This window comes from Macrobrachium rosenbergii, chromosome 48 (assembly GCF_040412425.1).
Source record: "Macrobrachium rosenbergii isolate ZJJX-2024 chromosome 48, ASM4041242v1, whole genome shotgun sequence".
NCBI classification, from domain to species: Eukaryota; Metazoa; Arthropoda; class Malacostraca; order Decapoda; family Palaemonidae; genus Macrobrachium; species Macrobrachium rosenbergii.
The window spans coordinates 63,031,448-63,051,546 of record NC_089788.1 but is presented as its reverse complement, the minus strand read 5'-3'; the positions used below and the strand labels follow the sequence as shown (position 1 = coordinate 63,051,546).

Sequence of the window (20,099 nt, the reverse complement as noted above, 5' to 3'; positions counted from 1 at the left end):
CAGAACGTTTTTATGTATATTTTGACGCTAACAAAAGAGAATAATTTACCTGAAGGCACGGGCGAAAACGCTAGGGAAAGTAGAATAATGCGTTTAATTGTATAATGGGCAGTGGTTATTGCTCCATAATGACTTTTACTTGGACTTGCAACGCCAATTTGTAACTTGCGTGGCATATATTTATGGTCAATCTCTTCGTGTGAAAGATTTTCTTGTATATTTAAGAATGTGTTTTTGCTACTGAATTTTTTATTGATAAATTTGTATTTGGCTGTTGTAGGGCTTTTTTTATTTGATACAACTGGTGCAGGATGTTGGGAACAGATCTGAAGGTTACTAAATGAAACTCTGACTTTCCTTAACCTAATTTATTACCTTAATATTACAGTGGCTTGAAGACCTTCAAACAGAACCTTATCCTAATCTTATTTACATTTGCCACAGTTTAGCAATTACCATCTTATCATACTTAACCTAACTTATTTCCTACTTACCACTAAAGTTCACCAAAACAATCTTCCTATACCTAACTTAGCCTAACTTAATACTACCACGACCCCCAAAAGAACCTCTTAAGCCTTACTGACAATAAATCAGGGAATGCAGTGTTATATTTTTACTTCCATAGTTTTTCACTGTCAACATCAACTTCTTCAGTAACCTTTTCACTTTCTTCATTCACCTCAACTTCCCAGTCTTACTCTTTTTCTGTCTCCCTGTTTGAGGTGATTTCTTCTTTTTCTTTACAGACTGTACTTTACTTGAGGCTTCCAGTGGAGGCAAGAGCCCACCAACATTTTATAAACAACTCAGCATCCCAAACACGTGACCCTGCCTCTGCAATCTGGCACAGTTTTCTGTTTCTTCCGTCCAGACACCACACCTCCTTGCAGAAACTGAATTCGAGTACAAAAAGCTGAGTGAACTACAGATGCGCTCCCAGAAAATTACTCCTACCTTTCCTCCACTAGCGTCACATTACGACCACCCATGCCCCATCTGCTTTTTATCTCTTGTCCTCCCACTCCATCAGTGCTTTCCGATTCCAATGGTCAACGCAGTTAAGTATACCTTAGTTTAACCAGACCACTGAGCTGATTAACAGCCCTCCTAGGGCTGGCCCGAAGGATTAGACTTATTTTACGTTGCTAAAAACCAATTGGTTACCTAGCAACGGGACCTACAGCTTATTGCGGAATCCGAACCACATTTTACCAAGAAATGAATTTCTATCACCAGAAATAAATTCCTGTAATCCTTCACTGGCCGGCCGGAGAATCGAACGCGGGCTTAGGAGAGTACGATATCTAGTGAAGAACTGGTCAAGGCAGTGATGCCCCTTGGACGCAGTCAGCTTGTTTCACCCTCTCCAGCTCTTAGCCTGATGTGGCAGTTGCCAATGCAAATCCTGTTTATCTGTAGGCTCCAACAATTCAGGTGAAGGGGAGCTCATCCTATTTTAACACACTCGCTCAAGCAAACTGCAAGTAAAAAAGTTAAAATAATGATTAATTAAACAATCATACACCAACAACACATTCATAAACAACATATACACACACAATAAACTTAATAGGAAAACAAAAAAATTCAATCAAAAAAAAAAAAAAAAAAAAACACAACAGCAAAAACGGAACAGTCAATGCACACAAACATCTTTCATCGTACAAACCCAAACTTAGCCTACCACACTGTTATTGTTATTATTTTGTAACTGGAATTTTTTTTTATTTACTTTATTGAATTTTTCTTTTTTTTTTGTTATCACGTGTATTTAGAATTTTTTCCTTTTTTTTTTTGGTAAATATATTTGTTATAAGTCATTGGGAACTGAAAGCATTGCCTTGGCTCGTACTAGGGAGTTGTAGGGTCAGAGTTCCAGGGGCGTTTAAATACAATTATTCTTGCGTAATTAGTGCAACAGTTTACAGGCGTTAAGGTATTCTTCAGGACCTAATCCGTGGTTTTTATAGCAGTTCCTGCATAAAACCGTTTCCCTCAACATCTGGCGATAGGAACGGTTACGTATGAGCAATCATCAATCGCTTGCGTATGTAGTGTGGATTTTATGCTTGCTCTCTCTCTCTCTCTCTCTCTCTCTCTCTCTCTCTCTCTCTCTCTCTCTCTCTCTCAATGCTGTCAGTGCACCCTCACGTGGTTTTTTTTAAGTATACCTAAGTTTTACCAGACCACTGAGCTGATTAACAGCTCTCCTAGGGCTGGCCCGAAGGATTAGAGTTATTTTACGTGGCTAAGAACCAAGTGGTTACTTAGCAACGGGACCTACAGCTTATTGTGGAATCCGAACCACATTATACCGAGAAATTAATTTCTGTCACCAGAAATAAATTCCTCTAATTCTTCATTAGCCGGCGGAGACTCGAACTAGGGCCTAGCGAGTGCTAGCCCACAACTCTACCGACTCTCCCAACGAGGAACTACCCTGTGACTGTAGGCATTACTTAAGGTTCTTTGCAGCGTCCCTTCGGCCCCTAGCTACAACCCCTTTCATTCCTTTTACTATACCTCCTATATTAATATTCTATCTCTTCCATCTTACTATCCACTCTTTCCTAACAATTGTTTCATAGTGCAACTGCGAGGTTTTTCTCCAGTTACATCTTTCAAACCTTTCTACTCTCAGTTTCCCTTTAAGCGTTGAATGACTTCATAGGTCCCAGCGCTTGGCCTTTGTCCGAAATTCTATATTTTATTTTCTCTCTCTCTCTCTCTCTCTCTCTCTCTCTCTCTCTCTCTCTCTCTCTCTCTCTCTCTCTCTCTCTCTGTAACGCAAGTAATAGCGCCTTCCAATCGCAACCAAGTGGACCTTTTTTTTTATTCCAAGGACGAGGAAGGAATGGTATGGGTACATTAAGTTGAAACGCTAAAATGCGTCTGTCGATCTGGGCGGTGAGTCATATACCAGAAATATTCACGACGCTTTTTGAAGAGAAGAGAAAAAGTTAAATGACGTAGATGATGATTGTTCTTTCTCTCGCTTCCTCTCTCTTTCAAACAAATAAAAATTAGATAATAAGCTATTTGCGTGGTCGCGCTGTCACATGGCAACATGCTGTTAGGAAATGCCGCCCAAATGATGGTCCATTTCCTACTTGAGACACTCGAACCGTCTCACTGAGTTTACTTGAGTTGGGCATCATTTTAAAGCCATACCATTCTGCCCCACAGAAAACGGGATAAGTGTCTACTCGGGCCCAGACTCTCTCTCTCTCTCTCTCTCTCTCTCTCTCTCTCTCTCTCTCTCTCTCTCTCTCTCTCACTTGATAACTTAACTTGGGTCCTGTTGACCGGAAATGCGGATTTGAGGAGTGGCCCTCCACGAGTTTAATTTGGTCTGAGTGGACTATCCGATTGATGGAGAATGCATAGCTCAGTAAAACGTTATTTTAACTCAAAGGAAAGGAAGTCTTGGATTACCAGTTAAATTTGCTCCCTCCCTCGCTTTCAAATATTCATTGATCTTGTACTGAACATGTGCATGGTTGTAAGTAAATTTCGTCTTATCTTTTTGTGCCAAAATGCTGCCTAAGTTTCAGAAACGTCAAGGGAAAAATTAAGAAACCTTGGAAGGAAGGCTTCTATCTTTGGACGTGCCAGAACAAAAGACATAAATTTTGTTGTAAATTCACGTTGTTGCCAATAGGTTTGTTGTACTTTTTAACAGTAAAATCAGTGGGTGCCTCATTAAATATGTGGAAAATTTGTCCAAAAGTTGATGAGTTTTTATTTATGATTTTCGCTGTCTTGAATCGTGTTCATAAATCCGGCGCTTATACAGCGGGAGATATGAAATGTTTTTACTCTATAGTCTCCCAGTACTTGACCCCGTCAGTCCATTTGAAGAGACCCGTGGCCACTTCAGTAATTGATGTGGTTATCCTTTTCTTTTGTTATTCTTTGCTGCGCAGGGAAAACATACAGGTGTCAACATCAATCACGAGAGGGAAAGAGGCTGCTAGACTGACTAACCAATCAGTCAGAAGATTTTTCTTTAATTAGATATTAGAGTGTTGGTAATCTAGGTTGAGGTGTATGTGTGTGTTTTTTGTGTGTGTGTGCGTCTGTGTATGTGTGTGAACGTTATTATAGAGCGAGAAAATTAAGTGTTCGAGGAATTATAAAAGGGTTTGGTGACAGATAAAGTAAGTGGTATTATATACTTGTTTCACGCTGCACAGATGCCTGCATATGAGTAATTGTGTGTTGTTTATATATATTTGTGTGTGCGTGTGTGTGTGGATGTATGTGTGTTTTATAGGCTAAGAGGAAAAATAGTAGCATTAGAAATTACAAAAATCAGGAGAGAGAGAGAGAGAGAGAGAGAGAGAGAGAGAGAGAGAGAGAGAGAGACTGGCTTGACGTTCTCAAGCCGCCTTCCTTTTCCCACAGTTCCCAGCATGAATGACACGTCTGTGATTACTTACTTAAAATGTATATAATCTAATCAGATGGCCCCGAATAGAGGTTAGCCACCGGCGATCTATTTGCACTGCGTAATTGCGGTTTCAGGGTAAAAACGAGAAGGAAGAAGAGGATGGAAGACCAACCAGGAATCACGCGGTGGTAGGGAAGGATGATGGGTCGGAATTCGGAAATTAGTGTAAGGAAGTGTTGTGGAGGAACTACGCATTCGTTCATGATTTTTTTGATAATGGGTAATTAACCACATAGTTTTTGTTGTAGTTTCTGCGTTACCATGATCAGTTTCAGGTCACGATTGTTGGGGTTGTGAGGATCGCCAAAATATTATTATTATTATTATTATTTTGAAAGGAAGAACAAGATAAAGTTGAGATAGTCAAATGGAAAATTTAACGATGCAGGAATTAACGCTCGTCCAAATAAATGAATATAAGAAATAGGTGAGTAAAATTAAAATAAGAATAAAATAGGAGCTGAAATTTGTTCATTTTATTATTGTTGTACTTTACTAGTCTGCATGTTATATATAAGTCTGTGATGAAGAAAATGGCTTCGTTATTTGGAACAGAAAAGGGAACTATAGCAGTATGATTATTAAAAACAGTTGGAAATACTACAAAGTGGATTAAATCATTTATAGCTAAAATCAGTTAATGAGACAAAATGTACCTAAATCCAAGTGTTCGGAATACCTTATAGCCCATAGTCTTGCATCACTGATTTCATAGTCGCCATTAGAAAAGGCGGCTGAAGTGGCACAGAAGATGAACCAACTTCCATCCCCATAACCACTATGGATGAAAAAGAAATTATAAATAAAAAGAAAGATAAAATAGGCACAAAATTAAGCTTAAACTACACGTAAAACGAAAAATCAACCAGTGCCACCGTTGACCAGATAAACAGTCATGGGTAGTGAGTCAGCAGCGTCCCCATGACTTGCGTAGGAAGGTCAGCATGTTGAGAATTGAAATATTGCCTAGCTTAAAGAGCTCTCGAGACACTACTGCCACTCTTTCGGCAGTGTACTTCGGTAACCCAAACATTTCTCTCTCAGAAGTGTGTAAATATATTTTATACATACATATATATATATATATATATATATATATATATATATATATATATATATATATATATATATATATATATATATATATATATATATATATATATATGTATATATTGTGTGTGTTCGCTTGTATGCGCGGGCTATTATTCTTTTGCTGCACATCAGATACACATATATTCATATGTAGTATGCTTATACAATTGCACTATGTATGCAGGTATATATATTTATGTATATGTTTTTTTTTTATGAAAATTGTAAACGTTTAAATAATTCGCATTGTATCCCACGTGTGTATAAAGGTTTAAACACCAAAGAAAGAAGTCATTACTCTGAATTGTGTTCGCCTGTGATAAAGACTATATCGTTATAATGTATAAATACACTAGTATTACCCGTGATTTATTTTTACTCATAGCTGTAAACGACAGTAATAAATCATCCTCACGCTTGTGTTTGACGCATCGAAACTAGACAGGAGAAAATCGCGTCGAATAATCTTCACCTGCGGTAAACATCGTATTTACCGAAATAATAGGACGGCAGTAAATGACGCCTTAATATCTGATAACAGCGGACGTGACAGGAGACATTGGAAGTGACTCCGAGGAGACGCCGGGACGCGTGGGAAAGATGTGACGGTCGTGGGAAAGTCGCGTCTGTGCCGGCGGTGATCTGCCGGACTATCGAGAAAGAGAGAAGAGTCTGTGACAATTAGATTAATAGCCGCCGTTATGTGCCCCAAATCACAGATTGGGTTGGGCAGGTTATGTTATTTGACTCTCTCTCTCTCTCTCTCTCTCTCTCTCTCTCTCTCTCTCTCTCTCTCTCTCGTTTCTTAGGTTGGTTATGTGAAATCTGTTACGGAGTCTTCTATTTGCTTTTGTTTTTATGCTTTCAACAGCGATGACTTACGTTGCTCTGTCATTCTGTTAAAGAATAAATCGGTAATTTCGACTTCTGACGTTTATTTTTTCATCATGTTAAGTTTAATTTTGGAGTTATTTATACAAGTGAAGTTTTGTTGACAACTTGTTGTAAATATTTAAACATTTTAAGTTTTGTTAATAACTTTTAAATATTTATACTTATTAAATATCGTTGATAACTTGTTGTAAATATTTTTAAATGTTAAGGTTTGAGGACATCTTGTTTAAGATATTTACGCTTGTTCAGTTTTGTTGTTCTTGTTTGTTGTATCATTATTATTTATATATGCCGCATGACTTCAGTGTTGTCCCTGTGAATACAAATTATATTTACGGTCTAATTGTATCGATATTTCATCTAACTGATGAACATTAATTGGTAAAATATTCGACCCTGAACTGTTTACTCAGCATCCTCACTGATTTTCTATCTGCTTTTAAGCCGCAGAATAAACACAGGTCTTTTACGCTTATTAGCTTAATATTCCCCCATTGCCAGGGATAAAGAACCTCTTGTGTACTTTCACGTTGTGGGATCAGAGCAAGACGTCACGTTCAAGTGGGTGCAGTGACTATCCCTTGGGACTTGGTGTATCATTCGACAAACCGCAGATTTATAATTAGAAAGAAACCCTTCTGAATACTTTTAACCTTTGTGAAGGCTAAACCTTGCGGCCTTCTCTTCTGCTCTCTGGATCTTAACCTGTATAAAAAAAAACAGAGAGAGGGAGACTTGGTTTTATATGCACGAGAACTTCCAATTACTGGGACTACCATTGGATGGTAACAGGAACAAAGGTAGAAATTTTTAATATTCGGCTGGTTTAGGTGCACAGGTAATCATGTCCCCCGCATGTGGGAGCGAAAGTTGCAAAGACATTTTGTAAGAAAGTTTTATTTGCACCTGTCTTTGTAATTACCATACATGTGGAAAGAGAGATGCCATTGCAGGGGGTGGAAGTTAATTGTCCAGTATTATGCCAGTATTATGCCATTATTAGTGTATATATATATATATATATATATATATATATATATATATATATATATATATATATATATATATATATATTCAGCTAAAGCCACAGGAAAAATAATAGAAGTAGTACCAAGCGCTTTCGTGTTATTTCAACACATTGTACCTCGAAAATGTATTGAAATAACACGAAAACGCTTGGTACCCCTCCTGTTATTTTTCCGTCTGGCCTTAGCTGAATATATCGTCACACTCTATTTAGTGACATATAAGCATATATATAAATATATGAATACAGTATATACATAATTTCTGAGTGTATTTATATAACATATACATATATATATACACACCATTTATGAGTGTGTACTTATGCATGTGCAGAAGGTATGTTAAGCAATAAATAAATAATGTATGTGAGTATTATCTACACACGTGAAAGTTATGGGCCCCAGTTCCTCTTGACTTGAAAGAGTATGTATGAATCATTCTCGTATTAATCTTCTTGAATGGTTCCTCAGATCTCCAAACAACCAGCGCCTTCTCTCTGTCTCGGTCTCAATGCCAGTCTCTTTGGGAGGGCCTGTATAATCCTTTTTTTATCCATCTGAGTGTTACTTGCTTATTTCTTAATTCTATTTTTTTCCTGTTATTCTTGCTAGTGGGCGCAGTGGAAATATCCTGTTTTGTATATTAGCTTATTCTTTCTAGTGTTAACCGTGCGAATTAATTTTAATTACCTGTTAATTTATATTTATTATAGATACGTTATTATTGATTTTCCCAGGTGAAGAATTAAATACCCTTTTTTCCTTAGCGTTGCTCCTTCCTTCGGCAGGCATTTATTTATTTATTTATTTATTTTATTTACATCATGCGACCTTCTAGATTATTATTGTTATTATACACAATCATACTCCTTGTAAGGGGGATAGTGCTGCTAGTGTATCTCATAAGGCGCACTGTAGTCATTGCTTACGGTTCTTTGCAGCATCCCTTGTGCCCCTAGCTGCAACCCCTTTCATTCCTTTTTCTGTACCTCCGTTCATATTCTCTTTCTTCATTTTACTTTTTATCCACTCCTAACAATTGTTTCATAGTGCGACTGCTAGGTTTTCCTCCTGTTACACATTTCAAACCTTTCTACTTTCAATTTTCCTTTCAGCGCAGAATGACTTCATAGGTCCCAGCGCTTGGCATTTGTTCTAAATTCTATATTCCATTGCATTCCATTCCATAACCATACAGTCTCTCTCTCTCTCTCTCTCTCTCTCTCTCTCTCTCTCTCAGTCCATCACCACAGCCTCTCATCAAGTGTCATCTTGCAAACTCTCTTATCAGCGTGCAGCGTCATGCACCGTCAGGAGACAGCAGTCTTTCTTCTCTCTAGTCATCTCTATCGTCATTGATTGGTTTTACTGGTAGATGGTTTCCTTCCGTAAGGCGGAGAGAGAGAGAGAGAGAGAGAGAGAGAGTTTCCATTTACCCTCTACAGCTCAAGGATGACACTAGAGACTGCATGATGAATCTCCATTGGATTTTATTATAGTGTGCATATATATATATATATATATATATATATATATATATATATATATATATATATATATATATATATATATATATATATATATATATATATATATATGTGTGTGTGTGTGTGTATATATATATATGTGTGTGTGTGTGTGTGTGTATTTTATATGTATATGTTTGTATGTATATTTTATATATTTAAATTTTATGTATGATGTATAGTATAGTATTGCATAGAATAATATAGTATAAATTAGAGAGGAAATCCAAAATTACTTTTCTTAATTGTTATCAATTAATAATAATAGTGAACATCATCATCATCATCATCATCACCAAGCATAACTCATAGTGCGTCTTTCAAGTGTTTTGATTCATCATGTTGGTGAACACGAGGGTTGACATTACATATGGAGTGAGGCACATTGCATTGACATGAGGCTCGCAACCTCATCCAGGAAAAAAAAAAGGTTAGTGAATGGAAGAATTTTGTTGAAGAATGCAGCGGAAAGAGGGAGGGATTGTGCGGTTGTTTTAACAAACATGGCAATGCTTCTAGCTGGCTTGTTTGAGAGGTGGAAGTGATTGCGAGGAGGAGAGAGTAATGAAACACTCATTTTCAATCTCAGTTCTCATTTTTGCTGGAGCCGCTCTTGAAATTGAGAGAGAAGTCGTAATGAGGGAATAAAGTTTGGTTTCGTTCGTTTTTTCTTTTTCTTTTTTAGATTTATGTGAGAGAGAGAGAGAGAGAGAGAGAGAGAGAGAGAGTATGTGCAGAAAAATAAGTATGCGGTTATGTGTATAGTCTCTCTCTCTCTCTCTCTCTCTCTCTCTCTCTCTCTCTCTCTCTCTCTCTCTCTCTCTCTCTCTCTCTCTCTCTCAAGACTAAAAGATCAGATGTGCTTATGAAGCATATCAAACCTCTTCATAGAAACAAATTTTTACCCACGACATTTTTGAGGTTAATACCAATTGATATATATATTTCTATAATCATGCAACATCTTTCATTACTTTTTACTGTACAGTTTTCCGATATTTTTCTAAATTAGAGATGATTATCAAATAGGACTTTGCATCGCTGCACGTCACCTTCATTTTGGATTCTCTCTCGCTCAAGGGGGAAGCTGGAACCAAAAACAAAAAAAAATTTTGAAAATAAAAAATAAATGAAAAAAATTGCTGCACAATGGCATTGCGTTACGATGGGTGTAATTGTGCCTTGTTATCGGCCTTCTCTGGCAATTAGGTCCCTGAAGACCTCGTTTAATGCTAATTGCTCCATTGCATCATTTTGTTATCTGGCAGATTTTTGCGTTTTTCGCTCAGTTTCTCAGTACCTTTATTTACGTGATTTTCTTCTGTCTTTTTAAAGCTATTTTCCTTCTCGTATCTCTCGAATATAAATTATATATAATATATATTATATATATATAATATATATATATATATATATTTACATATATATGTGTGTGTGTTTGTGGGTTGGGGGGGCGGTTTAATCGAGGTCCAGTGCTTAGGAAGGTTGCTATCCAATAAGAATTACTGGGCTAGATTCCTGGCAAGGCCAGAAAAATTTAGATACATTGGCTTCAATAACCAATACGCCTCTTATGACTCACGCAATGATATTGCACCTGGAAGTCGGTCGACTGCGGTGGCTTGTAACCAGGATTGAGAAATGGTATGGGGCATGCAGCCTCATCCCAAGGGCTTTGTGATGTCACCTTCTTACAGGTCAAAAAGCATATGGTTAATTATATATATATATATATATATATATATATATATATATATATATATATCTTGTTGCTTTTGTATTGTTTGTTATTTTTCAGACATTCCTCCGTACATCGATAAGTTAATTATACCTTAGTTTTACCAGACCACTGAGCTGATTAACAGCTTCCCTAGGGCTGGCCCGAAGGACTAGACTTATTTTACGTGGCTAAGAACCAATTGGTTACCTTGCAACGGGACCTACAGCTTATTGTGGAATCCGAACCACATTATAGCGAGAAATGAATTTCTATCACCAGAAATAAATTCCTAACTATTTATTAGTGAATAAAATTGTGTATCAGTGTTTATGGTTACATCAGTCAGATTATGCAGTAGTAGTGGAAAGTGAAAAACTGTCGTCACCGTGGATTATAATGACGGTGACGGTAACAGAAGCCACTTACGATGATGCTGCCATTCCGTTTGGGTAGTCATTACCTTACATAACTCCATTTAAATAAAGAGGTCATGAAAATGGATTTTTGAAAATAAGAAAAAAATAAATAAATAAACGTCTCGAAGTAAGCAAAAGGCGTCACGAAACGAACGCGTTTTCGCCTTTTCTCTCTTTTATTTGATGTCGATTAACCCACAAAGAGGGCGAAGTTTCAAAACAAACGAACGGGGAAGGAGGAGAAAATGGACGATAATTGGCCGGAAAAGATGCGTCTCATTCCAAGGGAAAGTCCGCAGAAGAAATAAACCTTAAGGGCGAAAGTGAATTAGGTTGTTTTGACAATTATCTCGCTTATTTCGGCAGCGCTTCATTTTTTTTGTCTCCTCGAAGCTCTTCGGATTCTCAGTCGACGAGATGTTTGGTTTCTTTTCTTGTTCCTTTTAGTCTGTAGACCGAGATTTTATTTTAATTGCTTTGTCACCACCTAGCGTGGCAAAAACCAGCTTTATATTTTGAAAAAGCAAATGCGTCTACATAGCATTTTGTTATGATAACCATTCTAGTGCCTGTTCGTAGTTATCAGCCATAATTGAGAAGCACCAAAAATACCATAAAATTTGATGAAGCTTCCTCACAGAAAAGACTGTCAGGAAGAAATGCGCTGATAAGAAAAGAAGCAGATAAATTGGCAGCGAAGAGAATTTGCCACTTAGACATTACCGAAATCTAAGATGGCCCATAAACTCACTCCCTTCATTCTTCCGTTCCATTCTGGCAGCCTCCTCCCACTGGCACTGTTTGTTTTAATAATTTGGAAAGATAAGGCTCCTTGTTTTCAAAAGATAAAGTACTTGAAAATCTGTGCGGTTTAATGAGTCCATGAAAACGTTGAAAGTGGTGAGGCAGAGATAGGAAAAGAGGTCACGTTTGAGGAACCATAAAATTTTTTTTTTTTTTTTTTTTTTAAATTATACATTGCTAGAACTTCCCTTATTTCGAGGAGGTGCAGGATGCGGGAAAAGGACACGCGCACACAAATGTATATATAATTATATATACATATATATAGATCTCTCTCTCTCTCTCTCTCTCTCTCTCTCTCTCTCTCTCTCTCTCTCTCTCTCTCTCTCTCTCTCTCTCTCTCTCTGTATATATATATATATATATATATATATATATATATATATATATATATATATATATATATATATATATATATATAATATATATATATATTATATATATATATGTGTGTGTGTGTGTGTGTGTGCTTTAATCTTTTCAGCATCCAGCACCTAGAAACATTGGGAGTTCTGTCACATCTTTAGCATTGTACAGCATTTTTTTTTTTTTTTTTTTTTTTGTACCCCAGGGATTTCGTAAAGATCAAAGTTTGAACATAAATCAGCCTGTGTGTCCATCTATCTGTCTATCTATTTATCAACCTTTCAACCCCCCCCTCTCCTCTCTCTCTCTCTCTCTCTCTCTCTCTCTCTCTCTCTCTCTCTCTCTCTCTCTCTCTGTATATATATATATATATATATATATATATATATATGTATAGAAAGAAAGATAGATAGATAGATGGATACATAGATATGTAGGTAGGTGGGTAGACTGATAGACAGATATATGAATATATTGACTGATTAACGTAGACCCTTATCTGTCGAAAGTAGAAACGTTTCTACTTTCCCAGAAGAGAAGTGGAGAAAAAATGGAAAGCTGTAAGTACTTGTTGGTACTGAAGACTGGAGGGTTTACTTATTCCTGGCGAAAGTATGAAAAAAATGTTATCAGTAGGAGAATCCTGGGTGTATTCGACCGCATCGTATTGTACGAAATTGTCTCGGGAGATGGAAGGTCTAATTGAGGGAGAAATCGGGAAAATGATTGATTGTTTTTGGCTATTACAAATTGGCGTCGCAGTTACCTCGGTCATCGACGCAGAAAATTATTAAATTGCTGAAATAATTTAGAGGAAAAAGTAATGAAAGATGGAAGTAAAATTGAAGATAGCTTAGGAATTAGTAAGAAAAATAATTAATTAGGAAAGCCGTTATTATATTCTAGAAAGGGGATGAATGTTTAGGTGAATTTTATACGGCTCCAGGACAGACGAACAGAAGTATGTTGAAAGCATAGGAAACATTAAATTGAACGGCAAGAGTATCGGGTTTTATGTATAAGAGCATTTATTTATGCTCATTAGTGCCCTTTCCAAACAATTACATACCATATTTATTAAGAGATTGATTATATGGTTAAATATATGGTTATTAATAGCCACAATGACCTTGTAACTTGTTTCATAAAAATTTATTAAGAAAATGATTGTATGCTTACATATATAATTACCAATAGTTAACATGACGTTTTAACTTATTGCTACAAGCTATTGCGTCCAAATTAGAAATAAGTGAAGAGGACTCATCGTGTGAATTCGAAAGATATATATATACTTATGAACTGAGATAGATTAATATCCCTTATGGTAACATAATGGACCCAGTAGATGTAAAACTATTTGAGTTTGATATAAACCTCTCTCTCTCTCTCTCTCTCTCTCTCTCTCTCTCTCTCTCTCTCTCTCTCTCTCTCTCTCTCTCTCTCTCAGAACTATTTGAATTTAAGAGGAAAACCAAAGACTAATTAGGCTCTCCTGAGTCGACACAAAACCACCACTCTAATGAACCGCCATTGTCTCAATAGACATACACACTCGCACGGAATGAGCCTCTGATTGCTCCGGCGATTGCCCGCACTGACGCCCTCTTGGGACTCCCATCTCTCGGCCGTTCGTCTGCGGCTGTGTCATTAAAATGGATGGAGTCAAACCATCAGACGGTGATGATAATTCTCCCACTTTCTCCCTCAATTCGCGTCGGAGGTGGCGGAGGAAGCATAGGAGGATTTAAGACTCGGAGCGGGGATGATTTACGATTGAAATTTGATGGGCGTAGAGAAATTGGCGACGAGATTGAAGAAGGAAACTTTCTCGGAGACGACTTTGTAATGGTGGGAAATTAGTCTCTGTCCGGCTGTTGACTGAGTGTATATTAATAAATATATATATATATATATATATATATATATATATATATATATATATATATATATATATATATATATATATATATATATATATATATATATATATGTATATACATACATATGTGTGTGTACAGTATATATACTGTACACACACACGCATATATATATATATATATAATAAGAAGGCATCGTGCTTACCCCATATAGAAAATGGGAAAAAGCACGTTAAAACAAAGAAGAAAGAAATATATATATATATATATATATATATATATATATATATATATATATATATATATATATGTGTATTATATATATATATATATAATATTTTAATCTTAAAAGTATAGTATCTTTTCGTATATGATCCTTAATCCTTATTCCTTATTGCAGGTGATCAAATGTGCTTTGCATTTTTTAACCCCCGGGAAAGTGACAAGTGTTTTAGAATTTCTTATGCTGCCATCTTTATTGTTGTTGTTAATGTTCCTTCTAAGCTGGGCTTATTGTCGCATTTCGTTTCGTCTGTGTTTCTTTAATTTGTTTTCGTTTTTTCATTTTGTAATCGGGTTTTATCTAAGGTAACAAGTCTTATACGTTGTTGCCATGTCCTAGGTCAATTATTATTATTATTATTATTATTATTATTATTATTATTATTATTATTATTATTAGGCATGAGCAGATATTGATATGGAACAAACGAAAGAGGTTTTGAATGGTCAAACAAGTAATATACAGAGGAAAATATAACACAAAAATAGTAAGTCAGCTAAAGATAAATATGTATACTTGTATAGTAGTGAGAAATTCTCGAAAAATAAAACTTGGGCAAAGGCACACGGCATTATTAAAGCAGCACTTACCATCCATCACACAACTCCTAAGGCTAACATCATCAACACTTCGGTAAATAAGAATTGATTGATTTGGAATAATCCTGGCGTTACAGCTATCCAGTATAGGAACTAATGAGCCATTCACACTGAAGTAATAATTTCTGGTATATTTTTCACATTATCACGTCAATGTACCAGGCCTGGGTGTGAATACACCCGATTCGATTTGGTTACTTTAGGAAAAACGTGATCGTTTTAATGGTCTGTCGGGAAAAAAGTATCGTGAGATGCTTAAAAAAATAAAAATAAATAAAACTGCAGGGTTGCTACGTAAGAATTAGCTATACTGGAGGTTAAATGGTGCGGTTTTTATGAGAAAATTTTATCGAATTTCTATGAATGGGTCTTTTTTTGAGAAGCCAAATCGTTATTATTCTTTTCTTATTAGTTCAGTTTAAAAAATTCTGTTATGTTTTTCTGATTTACAGTGACGTGATAATGTGAAAAATACACCAGATATTATCACTTCAGTGTGAATGGATCATTAGTAATGGAACAAATTCCGTAACATTTTTCCTCGTCATGAGTTCAGTGTTACAGAAAAACTATTCTTAATTGTGTTTCTCTGTCAATACACAGTTCTGTTTAGGAGAATTCTCCATAAGTCAGTCAACCAGGAAAAGGGGATAGCAGTGATGTGTTTGTGTTTGTGTACACGTGTGCGTGTGTTTATTGCTCGAGGAAACAGTCAAAGTAAACTAAGTTCTGTTTCTTTTGCTTCTTTGTTTTGATGTTATATTTATAATTTTCATCACCCTGTCTTTCTTGTTCTCCTCTTCTGCATAGTGTCTTAGTGGGAAAACATAAATATCTCTTTGGATGTCGTCTTCCATATTTCGTCCATTCCTGGTTTCTCATCCTTTTCCTCGGTCGTAGTCTTTGTTTGTTCTATTTTTCCTTTCCTTTTCCCGTTTCGTCGTTTATTTATCTTCCCCCTTTTCTCCCTCTTCCTTACATTCTGATAGTAGTATCACTTCCCATTTCTCCCTTCGAGAGCCCAGGCCCCCATCGCCTACTTGCTTTAAGCAAATATAGAGGTTTACGATCCCGGGAGCTTTTATTGTTTTATCGGTTCCGTGATTGGATACTAATGGGCCCTTTGGCATTTGGCGGTTGCGTTGGCAGTGTGGAGGAGTTTGTGGTTCTTCTCAGGTCCAGTTCACGAGAGAGAGAGAGAGAGAGAGAGAGAGAGAGAGAGAGAGAGAGAGAGAGAGAGAGAGAGAGAGACTGGTTGACTGAATTCAGATACTGAGTTTAGTTAATTTTTAAGACGTAAGTTATGATTTACTTAAAAATAGGAAATGTTAAAAAAGCGAAACTGACATGATCAGTAAAAATTGCATCTGTATAAAGACTTCTTGTTATGATTTACTGATAGACAAGATGCAGACGGTGACTCTAGTTATACAATTTGGGTTCTTGCCTCTAAAAACTTCGTTTTCTGACTTTACTCTACTGAGAAGAGAACAGATAGGCAGGCTGACTTGAACTAAGTTGAATTTAATTCTTTAAAAAAATTATGTTATAAGAATGGGACGGACAGATTGACGACACGTATTCTTTACCGGTTCTACTGATTTTGCTTGGCATTATTTTCTTCCACCTATACTTTCATGGTTACTAAGGTCCCTGAATACAGTTGCATTAGCAGAATAATTAGCAGTGATGCCCTTTAGTGATTCAGGGACAGTGATTTTATATTTAAGAAAACCCTCAGTGATTTCGTCATTAGTAAAACCTTTGAATGCCGTATCTTCATTAACAGAAATGATTAATATAGTCCGTCAGTGCCTTAGCAACAGCAGTGTTATGGTCAGGAAGGCCTTTGAATACCTTTACATTAGCTCTCCGAATGACACAGCATCAGTGCTCGTACGATGAAGAAAGTGATATATAAATACCTTAATGATTGATTTGGCCTTGAAATGCTATAGGATCAGTGCCCCAATAATTAATGAGGTCCTTGAATATCACAGCAACAATGCCCTAATAAAATCCTTGAATACTGCACCAGCACTGTCATTCAGTAAGAAAACAAAATCTCATTAACACTCGACGATAATTTTAGTAAAAACAATGGAGCTTTCTAACCACTGTAGATCTGAAGATCATTCTTCAGATATAAATTATATATATGTGTATGTATGTATATATGTATGTATTTTATATATATATATATATATATATATATATATATATATATGTGTGTGTATGTGTATATATATAATATACATGTATATATATATATATATATATATATATATATATATATATATATATATATATATATATATATATATATATATATATATGGAATTGAAATATAAAATTGAGGCCCAAGGCCAAGCACCGGGACCTATGAGGTCATTCAGCGCTGAGTATAATGTTGACTCAGTTGTTTGAAGAGGGTGGGAAGTAAGAGGAGAAAGAGAATATGGATGGGGATATAGAAAAAGGAACGAAAGGGGTTGTAGCTAGGGGCCGAAGGGACCCTGCAAAGAACCTAATGCAATGCCCACAGTGCACCGTACGAGGTGCACTTACGGCACTACTCCCCTACAGGGTTCAGATCCTATAACGTTGTCTTTTTTTTTTTTAACCCCGTTTGTTCACTCTTGCGTGGAAAGGGCTGCTGCACGCCCAGTTAATGCCAGTTTTTCTTCCTCGAGTAATTAGTTCGATTTTTCCCCTCCACTTGTAATTGGGGAGAACCAATGGGTGGGAACCAGGTATTCGCAGTCGAGGAAACGGTGTTGCGCTTTGATACTCAACAGGTGATTGAGCTTACCTTCGCTCTGCTTTGGTTGCTTGGGTCAATAGATGGAGCGCATGGATGTAAGAAGCTGCGTTCCACAGTCAGTTGAAATTTCCAATATGATTTTCTTGATATTCTTATCTTTTAAACCAAGGAGATACTTTAGTAAATGGATAAAAAAAATTATAAGAATGCAATAAAATGGGAAAATAGAAAATTAAGAAAAATCTTTTGCTTCTGGCTGTGAGAGGACCTGTTCCATAGTTAAAATGGAAATTTTATAACATTTTGTGAAATATTGCCTTTTACCCGTGATCATTAATTTGTGCATAGTAAATAACTGAATAAGTAAGCTAGTAGAAGCGAATGCATTGATAAATGAATCTGGATTAGATGATATAGAACTATAGTAAAAATCTCTTAAATATTCTTGGAAAAGTTTAATAATATTTTATATATTTTCACTGGCTTCGATGCCTATATTGAACATACTGCAGTAGACTACAATATAAATAGAATAATAGTTCTGGAGATCAGGAGATGATCAATACCAAAGAGGAAAAGAGTGTCATTTAAATCTCCGGTGGAATGACTGAGACAGTAGCTTGCTTTTAAATAAACGCAGATATCTTTGAACCTGTGGTAAATTGATTCATGTATATACCTTGTCTGTTACAGAATGTCACGGAGCCACATGTAATTTTCAAATTGTTTCAAAATATCATAACGTTCATTTATTTTAGATTTTAATGCATGTGTTTCAGATTTGAGAACCTCTCTCTCTCTCTCTCTCTCTCTCTCTCTCTCTCTCTCTCTCTCTCTCTCTCTCTCTCTCTCTCACAACCATGGCGAAAGGTCAAGAATGCCGCCTGATAAATCTCCAGAGGTTAAATTGGAATTTATATCTCGCAGAAGGTTTTATTCCCTATTGTTGGGCAAAGATTAGAAACTGCAGCTGTTTTAAGATAGTCATTTCGTGCCTGATCCCACAATTCCAATTTTGGCAAAGACAAGTATCGAACTGGTATCTCGATCGATCGGTAAATCGGCTGCATAGCGTAACTCATACTTGCCCTTAATCTAACCTCCTTGGCCCTTAACAACACCCGCTCCCCGCGGCCCAGGTAGCGTCTTCATTAACCCTCTCATTTTTCCTCCTCTTTCCAACCCCCACCCCCATCCCTCATTGATGAGTACAACTCGCTCTGATGAATAAACCTCGCTTCCTCCATTAGTGAAGCTTGGGAAGTGTTTCTTAGATTTATGAGGCGCGCTCACAGCTCAAAATCATGGGCGGAGCCGATTCCAACTTGGAGCGACGAATTTTCTGTTTTCCCAGACTGGCTCCGGTAGCCATGGGAAATCGGGTTGGTGGCGCTGTTTATGTTTTTTTTTTTTATTTGTTTATTTTTTCTAGCAAGAGAGATAGATGAGTTTACGGTAGTGTCGGGGATTGAAGAAAAATGTCGACAATCCGGCTGAAGGTTAGCAAGAATTTTTCCTTCAGTTTTGTATTTGTTCCATCCAGTGTTATTATTGTCAGTTTGTTTTTTCTTAGTTTTCGAGAGAGAAGAGTATGTCTGTGCTGAGGTGAATTACAAGTCTTACAGTAGACTATTGTATTAAGGTGGAAGTTACGAGTGGGGAGCGAGAATATAAAATAGCGGACATGAATGATCAGTGCTCCGTCAAAATGTATACCAACACATGATTAAATAGTTAATCCCTACCCCAAAATGGGTAAAACAATTCATCGGAGACTCTCTCTCTCTCTCTCTCTCTCTCTCTCTCATGTGCACTTTTTCTGGCTTGTGTTTATTCGGTATTTAATTTCTGCTTTCTTTTACACCATTTTCCATTTTAGCAGTGCTACCTCTTCTATGTACTAAATAAATGGCCTTCAGTTTTACTGAAAAAAAAAAAAAAAAATAGAACCTGTTCACTGACAGACACCCTTGCTCTTTTCATATTAAAGGATAACAAGTAAAAAAAAAAAAAAAAAAAAAAAGTTTCTTCGGCGCAGTCGAAAAGAAAAAGAAGTTAAGTATACCTTAGTTTTACCAGACCACTGAGCTGATTAACAGCTCTCCTAGGGCTGGCCCCAAGGATTAGACTTATTTTACGTGGCTAAGAACCAATTGATTACTTAGCAACGGGACCTATAGCTTATTGTGGAATCCGAACCACATTATAGCGAGAAATGAATTTCTATCACCAGAAACAAATTCCTCTAACTCTTCATCAGAACTCCGGCCC

General features: G+C 36.5%; 1 protein-coding gene across 1 annotated transcript in view; it reads left to right on the top strand.

Annotated features, from left to right (window-relative positions):
- The window catches only part of LOC136831469 (uncharacterized), a 262,572-nt gene that overhangs the window by 167,104 nt on the left and 75,369 nt on the right, over positions 1–20,099 (top strand).